Source organism: Martes martes, assembly GCF_963455335.1.
Source record: "Martes martes genome assembly, chromosome: 4".
NCBI lineage: Eukaryota > Metazoa > Chordata > Mammalia > Carnivora > Mustelidae > Martes > Martes martes.
The window spans coordinates 137,888,170-137,900,524 of NC_137891.1; the positions used below are offsets into that span (position 1 = coordinate 137,888,170).

Sequence of the window (12,355 nt, forward strand, 5' to 3'; positions counted from 1 at the left end):
CCTAGAGCTGAAGCTTTGCAGCACTCTACAGTCAGTAGACTTGGTGCATGTGAGGTGTTCTTACTGGTTCTCTGGGGAAATGGGCCTGCTGTGCCAGTTCTCAGGTGGCCTTGCCCTAGTGGAGATGAACCTGCAGGGTGCAGGGGGTCAGGGCTTGGTGTAAGCAGCTCTGGCCTCCACTAGGTGGCGTGTGTGTGTGTGTGTGTGTGTGTGTGTGTGTGTGTGTGTGTGTGTGTTGTGTTATTTTGTTTTGTTTTGCTCCCTGAAGACTTTAAGCACAGATGGATAGGGTGAAAATGGCGTCACCCTGTTCTCTAGCTTTGGAGCTGAGAGTTAGTGCCTGCCATTCTTCAGGAAGTCCTCACAGAAGAGCAAACAATCATTCCTCTGTGTCCCTGGCTTCAAACAGATACTTGCCTTCACCCTGACTGCATCAGAGCTCTTTTATCTCAGGCGCCCAACTGGGTTTCAAAACTCCAAATTTTAGGGACTCCCATGGTTCAGACCTGCACTTTTGTCTTTCGCTGGCCAGTTCCAGGAAAGCAGTGGTACAACCACATAGCAGTTCAGAGTTTATGGCAAGGCAAAGCAGAGAGCTGGCACCCAGACTCTCTACCCTCAGCTGGAGTCTCCAGTCCTATGCCTTGAAACAGTGCAAGCACATTGGTGCCACCCATTCGTTTTGTGCCCCAGGGGATCCTCAGACCACACTGTTCACTCCTGGGTCTCTGAGCACCTGAGCACCTTTAAGCCAGGCACAACCCTGGTGGTGGTGGACTTCCTAAAACTTCTGATCTTGTGCTCCGCTGCTTATAATACCTTGCAGTTGTCTCCATAAGCAGGACTCCCTCCCCTCTGCAGCACCCACAGTTCTTATCTCCCCCGATCTCCCCTCCACTCCTCCTACCAGAAGGTGGTCACTTTTCTACTTATAGACTTGCTGTTTTGTTCTCTCTGTCCTCAGACTGATTTCTTGGGTGTTCAGAATTTAATAATTATCTAGCTGTGTTTGAGGGACAAGGCAAGCTTAGGGTCCCCCACTCCCTCACCATCTAAATTCCTCTCCCCTCAAGTCTCATTGGCTACACTCCTTATGCTGTACCTTTTACTCCCATAAAGCATTCATTCTATAGGTGTAAGCATATATTTCCCACTCCCCTTCACTCCTCTTGCCCATCCCCCTCTTTCCCTCTGGCAATCATCAATTTGTTCTCTGCATTCATAGGTCTGATCCTGCCCTTTGTTTATTTTTTGTTTCTATTTTTTTGTTTTTTAGATTCCACATAGGAAATGAAAGCATATGGTACTTGTCTTTCTCCGTCTGACTTACTTCACTTATTATATCACCCTCTAGGTCAACCCATGTTGTCACAAATGACATCATCTCATTCACAATCAGCAATTTTAATATATTCATGTTATTTTGCTGTGAGCAAAAAAGAAGGATAAGAATATCTGACAGCAAATGTTAGAAGTTACTTCTAGAAATGGGAGGTAGACTGGTTGACCTGTCAAATGTTTTTCTACTCTTTCACTGGTGGTGGGAATGCAAGCTGGTGCAGCCACTCTGGAAAACAGTACGGAGGTTCCTCAAAAAGTTGAAAACAGAGCTACCCTAAGACCCAGCAATTGCACTACTGGGTATTTACCCCAAAGATACAAATGTAGTGATCCAAAGGGGCACATGCAAACCAATGTTTATAGCAGCAATGTCCATAATAGCCAAACAATGGAAAGGACCTAGATGTCTGTTAACAGATGAATGGATAAAGAAGATGTGGTATATATATACACAAAGGAAAATTATGCAGCCATCCAAAAAAGTGAAATCTTGCCATTTACAACAATGTGGATGGGACTAGCGGGTATTATGCTAAGCAAAATAAGTCAATCAGAGAAAGATAATTATCATATGATCTCACTGATACGAGAAATTTGAGAAACAAGATAGAGGATCATAGGGGAAAGGAGGGAGAAATGAAACAAGATGAAACCAGAGGGGGAGACAAACCATAAAAGACTCTTAATCTCAGGAAACAAACTGGGGGTTGCTGGAGTGTAGGGGGGTGGGAGGGATGGGGTAACTGGGGGATGGACACTGGGGAGGGTATGTGCTATGGTGAGCGCTGTGAGCTGTGTAAGACTGATGAATCACAGACCTGCACCCCTAAAAGAAATAATACATTATATGTTAATTTAAAAAAAATTTTTTTTAATGTTTTTCTATCCTTGATGACTTTTGTGAAACAAAACAAACACTGCAATCATCCAGCAGTCACACAATTTCAACACACACACACACACAAAATCTTAATAATAGCAGGGATCATTACTCAACGTCACAGAACTGATGCTATCACTCTGCGGAAATAATTAAGAGAAAAACAATTTTCTGTATCTGTCTAGAAAAGCACAACAATCCACTGTGGGAAGCAAATTAGCAATGAAATGGCTGGAAAGGCACTGTCTACATCTTACCTCATCCCACATTTCTTAAAGGGCAAGCAACAATAAGGCATAAAAGCTTTTGTGGCAATCAAGTGCCATCATCTGAAGACCACAGGACTACTACTTAAATCAAAGACTTAGAAACAACTTCCAAAGGTCCCTGAGATTAAAGACCTCAAAAGATACTGCATTCATCACACAGAGGTGATAATGAGGTGCCTTTCTTCCCATGAAAGGCTCAAGTTTTGTCATATATGAGAACTAACACCACCTCAGGGTATGGTTATACACCTGGGCTCTCTTATCCTATTTGTAGTAAGGTCCAAACACCAGGGCTGAGAAATAATAGACTTCCTCATTGTACTACTTCAGTTATACTATCTACAAGATTCTCTTGGACTCTGATATCATTAAAACTGTTTGACTTCCTACTAATTAACCCTTCATGTATTTTTTGAAGCTCTTGCATGTATTTGCTCTGGAAACTGTTACTTGTCTGTTCCCTTTTGTATGAACGGGCTCCTAGGAGCTTAAGGGCAAGCAACATGCTACTCTACTTAGTTTTCTCATTACCAATCGGTGTCGGGCACACAGTAGGTGATCAAAAATGTTTGCTGGATATCTGGAAAGGAACACATCAATGCTCAAATTAAGTGTTTACTTTAAGATCTAGCAGTCAAGTCTGTAGATTGCTTTTTGTGATCATCAGAATACTATCAGAGTATAAAGAGGTTATATTTCAGGTACCAGTCCATTCTACTACCTTAAAAGTTAGATATTTATTGGGGTACTGTGGTTTCAAAAAGTAGAGATGGGAGCCTCTGGATATTCACCAAAGCAGAGTAGCCATCCATGATAACTATCCTGGAATAACTGAAGACATTTAAAAGTCTCCCAAGATGGCCTATCTTCAGCTATCTAATTTGTTTTCCTTTAAAAAGGCAATGACTGTGCATTACTTTAACTCAAAATCACCTGTGACAAAGTACCATGGCCCCTTTTCTTCTGTGTCACTTATATATTAGTGTCCAATTCAAATTCCAAATTGTTGGTGCAGCTGAAAAACAATAATTTGTTCTATATTTGAATTTCAGAATTTTTTAAAAATCACATTTTTCAAATTTGACCTATTTATGATGAACTCTGACACCCTCATTTTCATTCTATCATGTGCTTCCTAAGAGGCCACATCATATACATTTTTGTATCCCTGGAAACAACACAATGCCTGACACATAGCAGATGCACAACAAATATTTATTTGATTGAGTTATGGATGGATGTTCTAAGAAAGTACAATGGTTCAATCAGTCAAAAAAAGAGAGAGGAAGAGAGAGAGAGGAAGAGAGAACCAGAACCCTTTGCAAAGTACTGACTTGAAAATATCGGGAAAGTTTCCTTTTTTCCATCATCATAATTCTTAGGACTTATAACTCCCAGTCAGAATCACTCTTCTTATTTGGTCAACTATTTTTGCTTTTACTCACAAGCCATCTTTACCAATTAGGATTGAATTTAACTGCCTTAGTAGAAGCTTGGCCATAGCGTCTTAAGCAATTAAGTTTATTTTTTCTCCTATAATAGAGAGCCTGGTGTAGGCAGGCCAGAACTATTGCTTGAGAATCTGTCTCTTCTTCCTGCTCTGTCATTTTCAGTTTAAGACTTTTGTCATCCCAGTGATGAGATGGTTCTGCATCAAAGTGAGTTGAGTAGAAAGAAGGGCACACAGCAATATGAAAAAGACAAATTTCAGTTGTGTCTGTCCCCTTTTAAAGAGCCTTCTACAATACCATCTGAGTGCTTCTGCTTGTATCTCAATGGCCCAAACTAAGTTACATCGCTATTCCTGGCTACAAAGGCGTTCTGAGAAGGTTGTGATTTTATGTAGGTATTTTGCCTTCCAAATTAGAATTACGGCCCTGCTTATAAGGAGAATAGGAAGCATGGGTACCAGTTGGACACATAGTAGGGTCTGCTACTCTACCACCCATCCTTGAAGCATCCTGGCTAGCAGTCTTCTGATTGCACTGCTCCACTCCACTCTACTCCCTCCTGTTAGTCTCACCTCCCTCCCTCACTCCTCAATGCTTTGATCATAGTCAGACTATTGTCCTGGATTCCAGTCTAACACCTGATGTTGACCTACTATTCCCATTTCCCCCTTCTCTGCTTGTTGATACCCTCCCTATTTGTTGAGGCTCCACTCAAAAGATATCTACTTGGTGAAACTTCCCTAATTCTCTTGATCAAAATCAATCAGTATTTTGGTGTGCTAATGGCTTATATATATTAGGATATAATATATATATATAGGCTTATATATTAGGATACAGTTAATTATGGGTAGATCTGTTGTCCTCACTGGAAGGCAAACACTTGAGCATAAAGGCTATGTCTTTTATTGTATCTCAGTGTCTGGCAAAAAAGATAGGTCCTCAGTAAGTATCTTTTATACCGAGACATGCTCTTCTTGATTCTTCAAGCATTCTCTGTGCTTCTTATACTAATCCACTGTCTGGTTCTTGTGTTGATATTCTCACACTGCTTACACTGCCTTTTATCAGTGCCTATGATAACACCAACTAACAACACCGATGTGAGCTGAACTGTTCTTTCTGCTCAAGCTTATTCTCGATCTAATCCACCCATGCTGGGAGTAGAGTTTCTTTAGAGATCTTTCCTGGTGTCCAGTGTGAGTACTGAAGGCAACGCTCACATGTTCTTTCCTTCTAGCCCCTCTCCAGACTGAAGGCTATGTACACACAAAAATTACCAAATGTGGACAGATGTCAACAAAAGAGTGAAATACAGATGTCACAATATCATTAAATCAGAATATGATCCCAGAACTTCAAATGGAATATAAAGGTTGGCCCACAACACAAATGCTCTGTGTATAAATCTAACAGTAACTTCAGTGTATTTCTTTTTTGTTTATGGACTTTTCCACATACACACATACAAAAATTAGTCCAGAAATTGTTTCCTTCTAAAAGTGGGAATAACTGCTTTATTTTTAAAGCAGGTGTTCTTGTCAATGAACTCTACTGTGCTTGCTTTCTAATGCTGTTTCTTGTTTAAAAAAAAAAAAAATCTGTACACACACAGACACACACACTGTCAGTGTGTTGACATACTGCAACAAAATTCAAGTTCCTCCCATGGTTTTCTTTATTAGACAATATTTGCATACTGAACTCCTGGCAAAGGACTGCAGCTTTTCTAATTTTGGAGAGAGCCCAGGGAGACAACATGTGCACTGGCAGAGGCACCACACTTTACTGACTTTCTTAGAGGTTACCTAGAAGATTTTTCCACTCCCCTGCTGTTTTCATGATGTCTCAGGTACATAATACAGTGTGATGCTTTCCTAGTTTAAGCAACAACTGACCTGGGGGGTGGGGGTGGTCCACCAGCCACATGTAGCACCACCCAAGATGGGCTGGAAAATGTCACCCTAAACACAACTGCTAGAGGAGTCCTTCAAGCCCTGCTTCTCACATACCACAAAGCCCATTGTGACTTCCCCTAGATGCAAGGAGATGATCCCCACTCCCTGCTCCTAAGAGACACAGAGCTGGAAAAAATCTGTTTTTCCAGAAAAATCTGGAAAAATCTGGAAAAATTCTGTTTCTGGAAAACAGAAACCAGTAATGAAAGTTATATCCCAGGGCAGATCGCAGACACAGCCTGAGATGCCTCCACAATCTCTCTTCTTTTGTTTTCTAACTCACTTGCCTTTTCTTTACATCCCATCCTCCATTAAACTGGGGAATTCATCCAATTTGAAAATACACCCCAAATACCAGAAACCTGAATAAACAAATTACTTCTAAAGACCTGTTCACTAAAATAAAGTCCTCTCCAGGAATCCTTGCTCAATTCTTTCTGCCCTAGTTTAGAGTTTCTTTCCTAGGTATTCCCAGAGCTCTTCACATGCACTACTGGCTGCTAACACAGCATTTACCACAATATACTGTTCTGAGCTTCCTCAACCAGAATTCTGAGAGCTCTTGAGACCAGATCCTGTGTCTTGATACCCTTAGCATTCTCAGTGTTCAGGTCACTACAGGAAACACAGGTGGAGCTCAATAAACATATAATATATAATAAATAAATGAAGGTACATTTCCTAAGCTATCCATAAATATACACACCTAAAAGCGTAAGTACCTACATACTTACATAAACACAGACATACATATGTATTTAGCTCTGATTAGGCTTATATATTAGATGAAACGCTAGTACAAGTCTGGATCTGCCAAAGTACAGCATATGTGAAACCACTGTATCCAGACAGAGACCTAAAACGTTAATATGATGTTTTTAAATATATCTCACAAGCTTCAAAACAGAGCTCTAAAATGTAAGTGGGTGGCAGAAGTGGGGAAACCAACTGCCACAAAGCTAATTTTCAAGAGAGCAAAATGTATGTGAAGTTATATTTGAAGTAGTAGAGCACGAGCAGTCTGTGAGACACCTACTCTTCCCAATGAAAATGCCTCTTTCGTACACAAAAGACTTAACCACAACTTTAACAAGCATACATATCACATTTAAGCACTGTCATAAGATAAAAACCCTCTTGTACTCAAATATATCCACAGTCCCATGAGAAAGACAGATATTTTTAAAGTCGGACAAAATAAACATAAGGATTCCTATAAACACACCAAAAACATGACTGATTGCTGCATTTCTGCATTATAAAACAATGCTATTTTCCTTTTTTTTTTGTATAGCACAAATTGAGATGTGAAAACAATTTTGCAATTTTTTTCTTACATGATTGAAGAAGCTTCAGTGCTTTTGACATTTAAATTATATTTCATGCTGCTTATGTAATGATGTGTCATTCTTTGCATTTAATTTGTAGTTGTAAAAGTTGCATTGCGTCCTTTGTTTCTTGGTGCTCTATTTTTAAATCTGAAAATCTTTGCTGACCTTTTTCTCAGTCCCTGGCCCTCTCTGAGCCAATTTCATCAAGTGGCTGGCCTTTCTGTGTTTGCAAGACTGGCACTGTATAGGGGGTGTGCCAGTTCGGGCAAATCGCATGTTAACAAACTGCTTTTCACCTTTCACATCATTTTTATCTGATTGAGGACTTTAAAATGAGCATTAAGAACAGCCATCAAAAGGACCAGCTTCAAGGTGTTTATCCTTCCAGCTGTTTAATATATTTATCAATATACTTGTCATTTTTCCTAGGCAGAGCTATGTTTTATTTGCTTGGAACCTGCTTCAATTATTAGCATGGTGTCCTACATCAAATGTAGTAAGAGCGCTGTTGTGATCACTATTCACAACAGCTGTACTTTACGAAGCACCCCACACGGGCCAAGACTGGTCTTATGCCTACTATATATACAGTGGGACCCCTGACGAAAATTTTTTTCTACGGATCATCTCCTACTCTTCTCTAACTGGAACTGGAGAGACAGCAGTAAGGCATCTGGCCCTGAACCAGATGTGTATACTTAGAATCACTTCAGTTGTCCTCGTCCCATTGTTCTAGGAGGGAGAAAGTAGTAAGCACAAGGACCTCCCAAGATGTCCACATCCTAATCCTCCAAAATCTGTAAATGTGTTACAGTAAATGGCAAAAGGGATTTTGTAGATATAATTAAGATTTTAGGTCTTAAGATAGGAAGATGATCTTGGATTAACCTGGCGGGTCCAATCTAATCCTGAGTCCTAAGAAGTAGAGAACATTTCTTCTATTGGAGGCAGGAGAGAGATGAAGCATAAAGGGAAGTCAGAAGATCTGCAGCGTGTGAAAGATGAGGCTTTGCTCGTTTAAGGATGGAGGGGACAATGTGACAAGCATTTGGGCAGCATTAAGGGGCGGAGAAGGGCTCCTGGCTGGCTTTCAGCAAAACGAAACAAAACAAGGACCATGGTCCCCCAGCCACAAACTGAATTCTGTCAAGAATTTGAATGAACTTGGAAGGAATTTCATTCCCAGAGCTTTCAGGAAGGGACAGCCATGCTCACACACTGAGTTTGACTTACGAAACTCGGAGCAGCAGATCCACTTGAGCCATGCTGCCCTCAAACTTCTGATTTATCAAACTCTGAGTAATAAATAGGGGCTGTTCTAAGCCATTTAGCTTGCAGTAATTTGTTATGCCAGCAATCAAAAGCTAATCCAGAGGTCGTACCCAGACCTTTGGGTTCCATTATAAGCTGTCCCTCCCAATACACCCTTGATAGGTGGATAAATGAAGAATAAAGCCAGTACATTTTTAATGTGTTCTAAAGAGCTTCCTTAGTAGTAAAACGAATTAAGACCCTTACCCACTTACTTTTTAGCAGTTCCATGTTACTATAATTTATCACAATTTGTTGAGAAGGTTCTAACTTAGATTTGTTAGAAATAAAGTTCCCCAGGGGGAATACACCTGAAAGAAGGGAGTCTATCCTGGTAATGTGGGTTATATATGTGCATTAAAAAAAGGTCTACTTGAACTAAGGGACTGTTCCTCTTTGATCAATCAAATTAAATAAACACCTCTTCATCCTAAATATTAGTAAAATGTGTGCCAATGTAGACACAGAGGTGAGTAAGGCATGGTCTGTAATCCAAGAATTCTGGAAACTCCAGGATGGGATATATTGAGTGAAGAGGCAATGAGTATTTGCTAGATGGGTGGGTGGGCAGATGGATGGATGGATGTGAATCCTCTGCTTTGTCTAAAACCTAGCTCTTGCTTTCTTCATTTCTTTTTATAAGTTTTTTTCTTAAAGATTTTATTTATTTATTTGACAGAGAGAGATCCCAAGTAGGGAGAGAGGCAGGCAGAGGAGAGGGGGGAGCAGGCTCCCCACTGAGCAGAGAGCCTGATGTGGGGCCCGATCCCAAGACCCTGAGATCATGACCTGAGCAGAAAGCAGAGGCTTAAACCACTGAGCCACCCAGGCACCCCTTTTAATTTCTTTTTAAATAAAATGTAGTATGGATATAATTTTGATGGATCCTCAGAGTGCTGCTGATTTTCAAGCTCTGTCTATTCGTACCTCTCTCGGATTTGTGAGTCAAACCATTCTAACCCTACCTGCCAGGCAATGGAGTCCATGCTGAGCTCTTAGATCTCTAATTGCCTGGACCAGTCATTTTGTAGTTTATCACGTCCTATTATTATTGCTTTTCTTGTACCATTATATCTTCCTGCCATCGATCCCTTTGTTAAAGCCAAACTTGTTTTCCTTCTGCTTTCCCCCAAAACACAAGCCCCTCAAGAGCAGGAACTATGTACACTGTAATGGATAAAACTGGGTGCTGGAGCTATACTAGCCTAGCTTTGTCGTTTAATACCTGTGTGATCCAGTGGAAGTTAGTTAACCCCACTAGACTTTGGTTTCCTTGGCGATAACATGGAAATAGTAATAGTTCTCCACTTTCATCGGATTGTAGTGAGGATTGTAGTCATTTATATATGTAAAGTACTTAGAATAGTTACTGGAACATAGTAAGTACTATTAAATATTAGCTGCATATTTGGTTTCCCAGCATAGCACCTATCACAAGATATGATAGAGGATAAAAGATACGCATTAAATAATGGTTCACATGCAGCTATGAAGAGGAAAGAGGAAAGGTGGTAAGAGATTTTTTTTTTCATTTCTATTTTTATGCCTTATACTTTATGTTTACTTTGGTAAACATAAAACATACAAATCTCTTAAAGACTCTCAAGTGTCAACAGCCTAACAATCTGGAGACTCCTGATACAGTCCAGACTCTGATGCTGGCCACCTGGGTGACCTCAAGACAAGTCACTGAAGTATTCTGAGTCACTATTTCCACATCTCTATGTTGGGCATAATAATACCCTCCACTCAGCTGAATTTTTCTAATTTCTAAATGAGTGGATTCGAATGAGTGACTCAGATCCTGATTCATCACATTCAGCAAAATAGTCTTACCCCCTACCATCAGTGAGAAAACGAAAGCCATCGTACGTGATCCCCTTCAACTTTCTGCCGCTTTGAACAAACAACATCCAAAAGCATGCTGATGTAGCTCCCCTCCTTTCTCAGAGAATGAGATATCATCCCTCCTTCGAATTGGTCCTAACCTCTTAGCTGTGCTCTTGAGCTCTTTCTTTCCTATACCCCATGAGGTCACAAAAATGTCTACAGGAGGAATAATCAGCTTTAAACATCTGCCATCAGTCACCCTGTTTCCTGTATTTTCTTTTTTTTCAAGATTTTATTTATTTATTTGACAGAGAAAGATCACAAGTAGGCAGAGAGAGAGCGAGAGAGAGAGAAGCAGGCTCCCCACTGAGCAAAGAGCCTGATGCGGGGCTCGATCCCAGGACCCTGAGATCATGACCTGAGCTGAAGACAGCAGCTTAACCCACTGAGCCACCTAGGTGCCCCCTGTTTCCTATATTTTCAAGTCATCCCCCACTAATGCCTGCTTTCTCTCCGCCTGTGAACATGTGTATGTTTTTTCCATCCCAAAATCTCCACCTGGACTCTGTGTCTATCATCTGTACTCTCCTCTTTCATCCAGGCTTCTCAAAAGCCATCCTTGTTTCCCTTTCTTTAACTGGATCTGCTTGAGGAAATGACTGACCTCCCAACTGCTAAATCTGATATTTTCTTATGCTAGCCCTTCTCTAACTATGTACACTCAACACGGTGTTTACGCCCTCCTTACAACTCTCTACTCCGTAATTTCAGTGACTCCTCACTCTTGCAGTTCTTCTTCTTCTCTGCCTCGCCTAATTTTCTGCATGATGTTTTCCCCCAGAAATCTGTCCCTCTTCCACTTATCTTCCCTTGTGAGCATTCTTGCATGGGTGGAGGGGGTCTCATCATTTTCAATAAAACTTCTAACGAAATGATTCATACATCTTTGAAATAGGACCTTAAAAATGGGGCTCATTCTACCTTGGTTTTGGTTGAGGCTCCAAGATAAAGGATGTCAAGTGGTCCATGCTCCAGAATAAAGTGCTATAGCACCTGAGCAGAACTAGAAGTGCAGAGCATATGTTAGATTAGAGTCAAACTAAAGCATTTTTACAAAGAGGTACTGGAGAGGTGAGGGTGGGGAGAGGCTAGAAGCTACCAGCCAAAGGAGACACACTACTGGCACGGAGGGATCTGTAGTCAGTACAGCTCCGTACAGAATTCTTCAATAAGCCCACAAAAATGCCCATGGGAGAAGGAAACTACCTTGAAACATCTGAAACAACCAGAACAACTCAAAACCCTATTATATTGGTACCAGTCAAGAAAGATCTTTCCTGATCCTTGTACGCCCAAAGGGTGGGACGGCAGAAGCTTCAACTTAAAATGGCAATTTGAAATTTCAGCTACTACATGAGATGGAATATTTTAATTACTAAAATGAGACTATTTGGGTAACTAAAAGTGACCAAAAGGCTCTAACAATCACCGTCTCTCAAGCTGCATTTATTAAGTATAATGAATACATCTATATTACTGGGACGAACTCTTCTCTGAGTTTCATATTCATGATCCTAACATCCAACCATACATCTTCATCTGGATGCCTTAAATTATATCTGGTCCAAACAAAACTCAAGGTTGCCTAAACTTCTTTCTACCTCCATATTTTTTCTTAATCATTGGCATCAACCATCATTGATTCCCATACTTAAGTCCCCATACATAACTAAGGGGATACTTAAGTCCCATACTTTATATATCCCCAAGAGCCAAACCAGTCTCCAAGTACTGCTCATTTCTTTACACTCTACTCTTCATGCCATTGTGCTGATTCAGGTCTTTGTCTTTGTCATTTCTCCCCCTGGGACTACTGGTCTAACCTGTCACTCTGACTGGTCTTGAAATCTCAAATCTACTATTGACCCAGTGAAAACCCCTCACTGACTTTATTTAAAATTAAAATCTGATGGTAAGAGATCCT

At 40.6% G+C, this 12,355-nt stretch overlaps 1 protein-coding gene across 1 annotated transcript in view; it reads right to left on the minus strand.

Annotated features, from left to right (window-relative positions):
* Positions 1 to 12,355, minus strand: part of PDE4B (phosphodiesterase 4B) — a gene marked incomplete at its 5' end in the record, with an annotated part of 446,375 nt that overhangs the window by 225,347 nt on the left and 208,673 nt on the right. The gene's annotated exons all lie outside the window — the stretch shown is intronic.